Source organism: Lactuca saligna, chromosome 2 (genome assembly GCF_052625555.1).
Source record: "Lactuca saligna cultivar CGN05327 chromosome 2, ASM5262555v1, whole genome shotgun sequence".
Taxonomy (NCBI): Eukaryota; Viridiplantae; Streptophyta; class Magnoliopsida; order Asterales; family Asteraceae; genus Lactuca; species Lactuca saligna.
In genome coordinates, this window is record NC_136418.1 from 177,315,716 (window position 1) to 177,325,227 (window position 9,512).

At 36.6% G+C, this 9,512-nt stretch overlaps 1 pseudogene across 1 annotated transcript; it reads right to left on the reverse strand.

Annotated features, from left to right (window-relative positions):
• Window positions 1-761: 761 nt before the first annotated feature.
• LOC145030432 (receptor kinase-like protein Xa21) lies at window positions 762-7,472 on the reverse strand (annotated as a pseudogene). Its single transcript, XR_013676605.1, has 7 exons — window positions 7,364-7,472; window positions 7,158-7,243; window positions 6,860-7,054; window positions 6,709-6,747; window positions 6,473-6,667; window positions 1,288-3,435; window positions 762-1,202 (listed from the first exon to the last, which is right to left on the reverse strand). The product of XR_013676605.1 is annotated as a receptor kinase-like protein Xa21 (transcript).
• Between the last annotated feature and the right edge of the window lie 2,040 nt (window positions 7,473-9,512).

Here is a 9,512-nt window from a genome sequence, read left to right on the forward strand (position 1 = left end):
AATTAGTCAGATTTTGACCTAAATATAGTTTAACACTTGAAAACGCCCTTTCTAGTATGTGGTGTAGTTGTTGTTAAGGTGGGAAGAACTTAATATCTTTCAGATGAAATAGTGCCATTTTATATGTTTAATACTTAAAAAGATTGTGAAATACTATGGAAGAACTTAATATCTTTCAGATGAAATAGTGCCTTTTGTTTATACCTATCCAATTTACCTCATCAAACGACTAACTTCTATTTGTCGCAAATCAGTGTTACTGCGATCTGATCCATTGCTCGTTTTTAAATTTATCCCATTAACATAACCCCTGCCCATTCATTTTCTTTTTTCAGAACTTGATATATGGCGATGAGAATTCCAACAAATTCATGCAAATCAAAAAACCACAAAAACGCCACGAACATTTGCTTAATTGTGAACGGAATTGAAAACGGAAAGGCCATGGATTTTGGAATTTTTTGGTGTTGGGTGTGGGTTGAATCTACTCGATTATGGAACCAGCCCATATAAACACGGTGCACATACCTCAAACCTTTGACCACGAACTCTATCCCTTAATCAATTCCACAACCCTAATCCAATCGATTTCTGCACAAAAATGGTTCTTAATGTTTAATAATACTCAATTTGTACTTGAGTTCTTTTAAGATCTTCACTATAATTGATTTCATATCAACACGGTGCGCACATCTTCAAACTTCCAAGATTTACAACATGACCCCCCAAAAATTTCGTTCTTTCAAATGAACCCAAAAGTTAAAATAATGCATTCAATCCATTTATTTCGTATTTTATACCATCAAAATACAAGATTCTCCAAATACTTAATATATTTTAAAGTATATTTAAAATATGCTGCAACTCGTGGACAACATTTTCGATATTCATCCGTTGTGGTGGGGAATCCACGGAGCATGATACTCCAAGCTTGATAATTGAAGCCAAACATTCCTCCATTTTCTTTGCATTTGCTATTGTATGTTTTGTAGCAATGGCATCCTCTTGAAGAAAATTCAGGAGGTCATCATCAATAACATCGGTCACATGGTTTGGCAAGGCCATGCATGCAAACTTATGAAGGCTGAGGCCTTCATTAAAGATGCTGTCCGTGGGCCTCTTCCCTGTCATCACTTCCAATAATAGTATTCCAAAACTATAGACATCCCCACTACTTGTCATTTCACTCCCAACACCATACTCTGCAACTTATAACCAATTACTTTAGGAAAAGGTAATAGACTACAAATAAATATGAGCATGTGGGAATAAATGGACTTAATTTACCTGGAGGTGTGTACCCAATCGTTCCTCTAATGCCACTTGTGCTGTTTTTGTTTGAATTTGCTCCAAGAAATCGAGCTAAACCAAAGTCTCCAACATGGGCCACCATATCATCATCCAACAGAATGATGCTAGGCTTCAGGTCATAGTGAACGAGGGTTGGCAGGCAATGATTGTGAAGGTAATCAAGTGCACTTGCGACATCAAGAAGGATATTTATTCTTTGAAGAAGGCTGAGTCTGGAATTACTTGCACTTGAGTGCAACTAATCATGTAAACTCCCATTGGGCATGAACTCGTATACCAAAGCTTTGAAGTCATTTCCATGGTAGTCAACACTTGAACATGAAGTTATTATTTTAACTAGATTCCGGTGTTGAATACTCCGCCACACTTCACACTCTGCTATAAAGCTTCTGTGGGCACCTCGGTTTTGCAGATGTAGAACTTTGACTGCAACAATTCCACCATCATGATCATCAAGGACTCCTTTGTAAACAGAGCCGAACCCACCATCGCCTATCAAATTGGCTTGGGAGAAGCCATTGGTAGCCTTGAGATGTTGAGCATATGATACTTTCATGAACCGTTCGTCTCCCGATGATTGAGACGGGTGGCTCTTCCTTTTCTTACTTAAAACAAATGCAAAACATAATATGGTAAAAAGTGTGGATGCGACCGGAATGAGTATGACGAACAAAGGAAACCTTTTTTGATGTTTTTCTGTCTCTTTGCATTTTGGTAACCCAAGCTGAGCCAAGCCACCACAAAGCCTGCTATTCCCCAAAACAGAGAATTTCCTTGCATTGGCAAAAACTCCTATCACTGGTACTTCACCCTCAAAATCATTAAAGGATAGGTTTACATATTCTAATAAGGTCAGTTGTTCTGAGAATCGAGGAATTTGGCCTGATAAATTATTATGCAAAAGATCGAGGGTCGAAACTCCTTTCATGGAACTTAATGACGTTGGTACCATGCCTTGAAATGTGTTGCCTTTGAGGAATAATAATAAAAGGCTAGTACAACCACCAATGCTACTAGGAATGTTTCCTGATAAATTGTTATCAGATAAATCCAAGGAAGTCAACAACTTGAGTTCACCAACCTCTACTGGAAGTGACCCAGACATGTTGTTTTGAGAAAGATTTAGTATGATGGTTAGAGATGTAAGTTGAAGAAGTGGAGTAGGTATTTTTCCACTGAGTTTATTATCGTCAAGGTGTAACTCCAATAAATGATGACAATTTCCCAGGATTGATGGAATATGTCCTTCCAATTTGTTGGAATTTAACCAAAGGCCAGTCAACAATGATAAGTTCCCGATGGCATCTGGAATTGGCCCTGAAAATTGGTTGTTATATAAGTAAGCTTCTTGTAGCTTTTGAAGGTTACCAATGGTGGAGGGGATTTTTCCTGTAAATTGGTTTTCTGTTAAAGAGAAACCGATCAAGCCGACCAGATTACCTATACTTGAAGGGAGGTTTCCATATATATATATATCATTTCCATCCAAACTTAGAATACTTAGTTGATCAGAAAGATTACCAATTGTTGTGGGCAGCACTCCTTGAAAATTGCAGTTAATAAGATGTAACACCTTTATTCTGCTGCAGTTCTTCAAAGTATCAATAAACTTCATATCGTCTGCTTCTCCAAATCCATAGATGTTATTACCCAAGGATATAAAATATATATATCTTTTAGTTTTGCAAAGTTAATTTTTAGCTTCCCCCTAAAATTGTTATCCATCAATTCAAGAAATTTTAACTTTGAACAGTTAGATATGGAGGGTGGAATAGGTTTGGTCAGTTTGTTACCCCGTAATTGAAGGAACTCAAGATGAGGGAGCATTTCACCTATGGCTGAAGGAAGACTACCAGTAAGCTGATTGACAGGCAAGGAAAAATTAGTTAGGAGTGAGAGGTTAAAAATGGAATGAGCGATGGTTCCAGATAAGTTACAAGCACCAGAGTAAAATTCTGATAAAATTTTCCAATTTCCTAAGGTGTTAGGAATGCTTCCACCCAATGGATTTCTTGTAGCAGAGAACTGTTCCATTGATGTTATATTCTTCAAGACAGGAGGGATTCCACTGGTTAAGCTATTATCATAAACTAAAAGATAAGTAAGTTTGGAGAGCAAACTGATCTAGGGATGAGCATATGGACCAAGGAACCGGCCGGAATTGGTACCGGAACCAGAACCCGATGGAACCGGTCGGGCCGGGACCGGGATGTTATTTTTGTGGATTTTTGGAACCGGTAGAACCGGCAAAAACCGGTAGAACCGGCAAGAACCGGAACCGTATGATGCTACTTTTCAAGGATCGGTTCCAATATTTGAAGACACGACAAGAACCGGCAGAACCGGAACCGGTAGAACCGCCGGGCCGGTTCGGTTCTTGATTTTGGCCGAAGCCGGTTCCCGGTTCCGGCCGGTTCGGTCCTTTTGCTCATCCCTAAACTGATCTCTTTGGGTATGCTTCTAACTAGCTTGTTAGCATAGAGTTCAAGCTCTTCAAGGTTAGAACAACCAGACAGGTTAGTTGGAATGACTCCGTTGAATTTATTGTAGCCAAATTGGAGAAAACATAGCCTAGATAGATGACCGAGTTCATGAGGGATCGTACCTTGAAAATTGTTATTCTTGAGATAAAGATCATGAAGGAAGCTGAGGTTCCCTAGATAAGGAGATAACGAGCCGTGTAGGCCTTGTTAATTCAGTACTAGAGCAGTGACTCTTTTATTCTGCTTCCCACATAAAACACCACTCCAATCACAGAAATGAAAGGAAGTGTTGCATGAGCTTAGAACTTCTTCATTCATGATCATTGACTTGAACTGCAACAAAGCTTGATAATCGATCTCATAAATGGAGGCGGAAATCAGAAAAATAACAAGAGTAGAAAAGAGGAAAGCAATACGAGAGTTCATTTTAATTTGGTACTAAATTTAGGAGTACAAGAATTTCTGGCTTTTAAATTTACTCTTTTTTTTTGGTTGTTACCAAGACAAATGAGGACCCTACGACCCATCAACATAACCCCTATGCTTTCATTTTATTTTTGCAAGCTTCATATATTTGGAATATTGTGGTGTTGGGAGTGGGCATTGGAACATGTGTTTATGGAATTTTTTATGTGGGGTTCAAAACCGTTAGTAGGTGGATAAGACCAAGTAGGGATGAGCAAAAGGACCGAACCGGCCGGAACCGGACCGGAACCGGGAACCGACTTCGGCCAAAATCAAGAACCGAACCGGCCCGGCGGTTCTACCGGTTCCCGTTTCCTACCGGTTCTTGTCGTGTCTTCAAATATTGGAACCGATCTTTGAAAAATAGCATCATACGGTTCCGGTTCCGGTTCTTGCCGGTTCTACCGGTTTTTGCCGGTTCTACCAGTTCCGGTTATATCGGTTCCGGTTCCTACTGGTTTCCGGTTCCAAAAATCCACAAAAATAACGTCCCGGTCCCGACCCGACCGGTTCCATCGGGTTCCGGTTCCGGTGCCGGTTCCTCGGTCCATATGCTCATCCCTAAGACCAAGACTATATTAATTTACTTTGGCTTTACAATTTTTGTAAAGCACTATGCATCATCTTTGAAAATAACGGTCTAATGAAAAAAAATGTTCGGAATCCTAAGTTACCATCTTCGATTAGCCATAAATATATAAAATCCATGGTACATCTTGATGGGTATCGAGCAAAACATCATTCCAATGGTGTACATGCAAACCCTAATAACTTTGGATCTAGTTTGTCTAATGAACCTGCAATTGATAATCCAAAGCCATAAACCCTAGATCTGGTAAACTATAACTGAAATTAGGGTTTAGATCTTACCTTTGATTGTTATATAGCAATAACAATCAATCCTTGGCTTCAGAAAGCTTAGTGCCTCAAGTGTTGCACCTCTAATGGAGTCACAAACACCACTAAGCAACTTGGATGAAGAAGGAGGAGAGAGAAGGCACCAAAAACGGCTGGAAACCATAAAGGAACACTTAGCCACATTTTTGGGTCTCAAGGGTTCTTTAAATAGGTAGACAATTAGGGTTATCTAACAAGGAAACCCTAATTTGACTGCTTAAGCCCTAAGCAGCCCATGGACCCCTTCTGGAACATGCCTTGGACGATTTCTAATGGGATTCCCCATAGAATTTGCCCAACCTCTTATTCCAAGGTGATCCATAGTCTAATTGCAATTATCTTATAATTACAATTCCAGTCCCCTAAGTTTAATTAATCTCTTTTAGCCACAAAATTAATTTTTTATTAATTCTTGACTAATATTAATTAAACAATATGATTTCTCCTTTAATATATTATTATTCTCATAATATCATAATTAAACATTTCTCTCCTTAATTCATCCTACATATTTCTATGGTGAAGGCAACCCAAAAGGACCATGCTCATAATCGGGTCAAGTACATACCAAAATAGGTATGGACTTAGACACTAATCCAACACATCTAATTGGACTGGGTCAAAGAGCCTAGTCATGCGAATCACATGTGAAAGGCTAAACAACCAATGCTCACCGGGGCGAATGTAGGATTTCATAGTAGGTGTATCATGATTCCAATCTCTACCCTATGACGATTTCCCCCTAATAAGAAAACAAACTAAACATACACAACATCAACAACCCTTTTATTATAAGAATCAGTTGGTTTTCATTACATACAAACGAAAACCCACTATAGATTCTCTCACTCTCAATACAATTCTCCTTACTACAAAACTCTCCCTATTCTACACTCAAGAACACAAAATATCTAAAACTTTCAGAAGCAACAAATCTATAAGGACCCCAGACATCTAAATGAACTAACTCACCAACTTTACTTGTTTTATGTTCACTTAATGGAAAAGGGTCTCTTGTTTGCTTTGCTTTGTGACAAACCTCACATGGAGGAATAGACCCATTATCAAAATTTAAAAAGGGTTTAATGACATTTAATGTGTGATCAGCAAGATGTCCAAGTCTATTATGCCAAGTGAGCTTTGACACATAACAAAGAGAAGACTTAGACAAATAAGAGGTCGTATAGACCTCAAATTTCATTATCAGTCTCCATAGTCTCCTTAGACAGTGAATCCTAGATGACACAATTATGTTCATCAAAAACAACTTTACATTTATTATCTTTACAAATTTTATGAACATATAGAAGATTAACGTGAAAATCATGAACAACAAAAACATCCTGAAGAGAGATGGATCCATACATGCTCATATTTCCAATCTTATCAATCTTAGCAATTGATCCATTTGGATGATCAACTTTAAGATTAAGCTTAGAAACATCAATAATGTCATGGAGTTGTGATTCATCAACTATCATATTTTGACCATCTCCAAAATCAACAACCCACTGGTTAATTTTATTACTAAAAACATTGTTACAAGAAATACCTGCCATATTGGCACTACCAGATACTTCCTTATGTGTCCCTTTTTTCATTCAAAAGAGAAACAATTTTGGAATATTGCTCATCACTTGTTAGAAAATTCTGATCCAACTTATCAGAAGAAGTACTATTTTATGAACATATAGAAGATTAACGTGAAAATCATGAACAACAAAAACATCCTGAAGAGAGATGGATCCATACATGCTCATATTTCCAATCTTATCAATCTTAGCAATTGATCCATTTGGATGATCAACTTTAAGATTAAGCTTAGAAACATCAATAATGTCATGGAGTTGTGATTCATCAACTATCATATTTTGACCATCTCCAAAATCAACAACCCACTGGTTAATTTTATTACTAAAAACATTGTTACAAGAAATACCTGCCATATTGGCACTACCAGATACTTCCTTATGTGTCCCTTTTTTCATTCAAAAGAGAAACAATTTTGGAATATTGCTCATCACTTGTTAGAAAATTCTGATCCAACTTATCAGAAGAAGTACTACAAACATCACTAACATGAGAGGCTACAATAGGAACACTCACAAAAGATTTGTTAAAATCATTTATAGGTTTAAAATCTTTTGGAAAACCAATAAGTTTGTAACATTTTTCAATAGTATGACCTTTAAGACCATAATGTTTACATTGTAAATTTTGATGTCTTCCTTTAAAATTTTTAGTATCATTAACCTTTCCTACAAAAGTAGACGACTGGTCTTTATTTACAATACTAGAGAGTACAGATAGAGCCATGTTTCTGATTTGACTCTTTTCTTCACACAATAGAAAAAACATTTTTAACATTTGGCAATGGTTCCATAATTAGAATGTAACTCTTTACTTGATTCAAAGAATCATCAAGACCACTTAAAAACTACATTAGTTATGAATGATTATTAAATTGAGTTGTAGCATCATAAACACATTCAATATAATTAGTTAAATCGTCAAACCCTTTCCAAAGATCATTAAGTTTATTATAATAATCGGACATAGACAAACCACTTTGTGTTAAAGAATTAATACGTTGGTACAATTTAAAAACCACAGAACCATCAGCCTTAAAGTAAGTTTCATTTAGTTAAAAAAAGAGAGAAGAGCATATGTGTGTGTGAGAAAATTTTGTGTCTAATTACAAAAAAACACACATAACACAAATATATGCTCAAGGCATGAAACCGGGTCACGGATCCAAGTAAAATCCACCCAACCTTAACCCGAAATAGATCTGCGTGTTTATATGTATAAAGTTAGAAGCGCAGTCCAACACAATCTACTAAATACAATATACACCCTGCATAAGAATAGATATAACAAACCTGATACCAATAAAACTTACCAAATAACCTTCAAACTATTCCAATATTTCCAATACAACCAAAGACAAATTCAATGATGAGTTTGAAATAAGATACTTGATAATTCAAAACTCCCCTCTTTTAGATTCCACATCTTTTTCTCTTTAATCCAATTTAAAAAAGTGGAATTCTACTTCTAGTGAAAATAAGTCTGTCAAGGTACGTGATACAATACCGGGTAAAGTGTACACAAGGAAAAAGAAACGGGTCAAAGAGCTAGGTGTACTTGGAGCAACTTAATTCAATATTTGGGTATTGGTTGGATCCACTTAGTCAAAGTAGTAGTGGGGAAATGGAATGGTGTGGGGCAGTTCACAAGCCCTTTTCCAGAAACAGTTAGTAACCATTAGTATTTTTATATTAACAGGCTATGTTTTATTTTTAGTCAGTTTTAGATTTTATCAGAGTATTACGTTTGTATCGGAGACTTTGCCCCTCTCGAATTGGGTCACTTTATTTCAATCATTTGCTTATTTCAAACAGAATCTATCAGTATGCTCTTTACTTAAATCTAGTTTCCCATGCCCGAAAAGTTGACCATATGAATGTGAAGGGCACACTTGGATCATTCAAGCAGGGAAGACACCCCAAATGGAATCAACCCTTCATACTTAAGCTGCTAAAACTTTTAAATAAACCTAAACGCACAAATGTTTCTTGAAAACTTAAATAATGTTTCTTTTTCGAAAAGATAAACACTACTTGGACAGAAGATTTTTTTCCCCTTTCTGTCAGTTTACCGGCTTAATGCACTTCTTTTGATTCCTATAGGTGAGGATGTGTTAATTGTGTAATTGGTTATATACCTATCTATTGGGTTTTATTTTATTTTTTAAATTCAGGAGTAGGAAGGCGTGCATACATATGTGATTCATCAATATTCCAGTAGCCTTTCAAAGAAATTCTCTATTTTCTCTGTTTTTTCTTCTCCTATGAAATCAGCTTTGTTGGGTGCAGATCAACATCAGCGTGCAAGAAACAAAGAAATGAGGTATAGCCTCCTATAATCCTTCACCTCTTACCAAAAGTAGAACAAGAAAAGGAAACATTCCACAATTTCACAATAAGTATTGGAGAAGGATAATGAGGATCGAAGTTCACCACCTGGATTTTGGATTTCCTTATGTTGTAGAACACAAAGATGAAGGTGGTGGTAGTGAGGAACTCCCAGCAATAACTATAAGAACCATACATGTAAGCATCTAAACTGACAGAATAAGCAAAAAAGACAGCAAATCTCTTGATTAGGTTCTCTACGTTTCACAGATCCCATAGAAGGATTTGACACATATTTACTTACAGATGATGTGTATGTTTCCACTATGGGTTTCATAATGGTACTTACAAATGTTTAAAATTTTCAATCTAACCCCAATGTATCCGTGTTGAACACGACTCTTTGTATGGGAAACAACAAGACTTTTATTAAGACACT